General features: G+C 43.1%; 1 pseudogene; it reads left to right on the forward strand.

The window, feature by feature from the left end:
• The first annotated feature begins 312 nt into the window (after window positions 1-312).
• LOC119263927 lies at window positions 313-455 on the forward strand (annotated as a pseudogene).
• Window positions 456-3,059: the final 2,604 nt, after the last annotated feature.

Below are 3,059 nucleotides of genomic sequence, written 5' to 3' on the forward strand. Positions count from 1 at the left end.
CCATTTTCTTTAGTATAGAATCCTTGAAGAACTATAAGTGTGCTGCTTGTCGGTTCATCCATTTGTTCAGCAAAATATCTTAAACCTAAGCAATACATCTAATATTTCTCAATATGTGAGATTGTTATAGGAATATTCCAAGATGGTCAACATGGTTCTAGATATTTTCCTTGTTTTAAGCACTTTTAAATAGAGAAAGTGTCTTTTTCCTTTAGCAGAAAAGAACCAAGTAAAATGATCTGCCGAAAGAATAACTTGATAACATTACTTTAAAGGGGTAAAATGTCTGGAAATATGTTGAATAATCTTACAATACTTACCTGGCAGGGGCGATACCATGATCACGAAGGTGGTTCACCCAGGGCGAGGGTGCTGACCCTTGCAAATTCCTCAAATACGGGAATCTCGAATGCATAATTTCTGGTAGTCGGGGACTGCGTTCACACTATTGCTAAATTTCCTTCTGGATCAATAAAGTATCCATCTATCCATGGATTTTTCCCCAAGTCTATTACAGTCACTGAACAGCTCCACACAGCTTAAGTCTGGCCCTTTAAATGGAGCCCATCATTTTGGTATATGTGTCATTGAATGTTGTGTGTACACACACACACACACACACACACACACACACACACACATATATATATATATATATATATATATATATCTTCTAAGCCGCTTCTCCTTCTGGGTTGCAGGGGATGCTGGAGCCTATTCCAGCCTATTCCAGCCTATTCCAGGGGGCAGTCATTGGCTGGAGGTTAGGGATCTGGCCCTGTGACCGGAAGGTTGCCGGTTCGATCCCCAGGGCCGACAGTCCATGACTGAGGTGTCCTTGAGCAAGACACCTAACCCCCAACTGCTCCCCGGGCGCCGTGGATTGGGCTGCCCACCGCTCCGGGCAAGTGTGCTCACTGCCCCCTATCACTTAATCTTAATCTTAATTCCAGCTGGGACTCCACTGGGCAAAAGGCAGGATACACTCCAGACAGGTCGCCAGTCCATTGCAGGACAGACAGGCAGACAGACATACACATTCACTCACACCTAGGGGCAATTTTAGCATGTCCCAACGGCCTGACTGCATGTCTTTGGACAGTGGGGGGAAACCAGAGAAGCAGTCTACATTATTTTTCTTAATAAAAACTGGAAAATCGAAAAAAGTAAACATGCCTTGTGTTACAGTTTTAGAAAATGTTATTGCAAAAGGGTCAAAGCTCTTGACCTCACACGCAGCAGCATTCTCACCATTCGCCAATAAAACCACAGCTCAGTGTTTTCAGCGCAGAACCAAAACAGATCGCTGAGCTCTCACTCTCGGCCGTCCTGCCCTTCACTCTGTGGAGGAAAGTGCTCACAGACACCTCCGGCCTGTTCGCTCTACTTAGTGTTCATGCTCTCCATCCTTTGTTACTTAGCAACCCATCACCTAATGTCATGGGTTATACAAAGCAGAGAGAGGTTTTTACTGCATGACAGCGTGGCTCCTCACAGACAGGGGAAAAACAGGTAAATTTAAAGGGCCCATATCATGAAAAACTTATGTTGCTTTTTCAAAATGTGTTTGATGTACTGATCTGTGCAAAAGCCAGTGGCCATCTTCCATTTATGTGCTCTATAGTTTTATACTTTAGAACCATTGACCAACTGTGCTTGCACGCAGAGGAATTAGACCTCCACATTTAACTCATTTATGCAGTGAAACATTTTGCACTATTTGGCAGACGCTCTTATCCAGGGTGACTTACAGTTTGATCATTTTAGGTGGTGTTAGGAGTCTTGCCCAAGGACTCTTATTGGTATAGTATAGGGTGCTGACCCAGGTGGGGACTGAACCCCAGTCTACAATGTAGAAGGCAGAGGTGTTACTTACTACACTACACCAACCTACACCACATATAGGCACACTAGGGGGCAGTGAGCACACTTGCAGTGGGCAGACCTAACCACAGCGCCTGGGGAGCTGTTGGAGGTTAGGTGCCTTGCTCAAGGGCACTACAGTTACATCCCGTCGAATCAGGGGTTTGAACTGGCGACTTTTCGGTCACAAAGCTGGTTCCCTAACCTCCAGCTCACAACATATTAATCCACATTAATGCCTTATATTAGTCCTTTCAGTATTTATGTCCATTCTTTTCAGGAGACTCAAAGAATCCACAGACATGCCTCCAAAGTTCAATCCTAGAAGCTGGTTGATGAGTTTCTGAAGTGATCAAACACATTCAGTGGTGTTGAGGTCTGGACTCTGGGGTGGTCAGTACATCGTTCAGCTTCTTTGTTTGATGTGTCCGTCTCCTTTTCTCAGTGAGGTTCTTCTTGATCAGCTACACGTCCTTTCAGACCCACAGCGCTGAGTGGTCTTCTCACAGTGGAAGGATGGACAGAAACACCTGTGGATGTTTTCAGATCTGAAGCAGCTTGATTTTCTCCTCTCTCTCAGAGATGAAAGCTTTAAGTGCTGTTTATCTGATGGGGCAGTTTTGGAGTCGACCAGCTCTTCCAGGTGGTTGTTAGGAGCCACATTTTCTCGGTTTTTAATCTCATTAAGCTCCTCCATTATGCAAGTGGATTATTTGATCTCTAATGTCTTTAGAAATATCTCCTGAAAAATGAGTAACTTGTACTTAATTGGTGTTTTAATTGAAAATTAAAGAGATTTCTCTTTTGCACTGTACTGTATGTAAACATTGCCAATACAGTCCATGTATGAGAACTAAGACACAAAACAGCCTTTTTCGAATGCAGTGTTGGTGATGTCACAAATTACCACCTTTGAATATATCCACCTGTTCAGCCTACATTATTTTAGCCCCGCCCACTCACACTGAAGTTATAAAAGGTGTTTCAGCACAGGATGCAGAGACACAAAACAAGGCAGTCAAATGGAACAGAGCTCATTTACATATACATACAAAAGCTGCCTTTTTAAGTCTAAGATCTAAAGAGATGTTGGAAAATGGCCGTATAAAAATGTAATGATGCTTTTGGTCCATAAATCTCGTACATAAAACCGTTTTTCTCCCATCAGGGACAAATAAAGAAGTAAATTGTATAAT

The sequence above is a fragment of the Pygocentrus nattereri genome, chromosome 8, assembly GCF_015220715.1.
Source record: "Pygocentrus nattereri isolate fPygNat1 chromosome 8, fPygNat1.pri, whole genome shotgun sequence".
In the NCBI taxonomy this organism is placed as follows: Eukaryota; Metazoa; Chordata; class Actinopteri; order Characiformes; family Serrasalmidae; genus Pygocentrus; species Pygocentrus nattereri.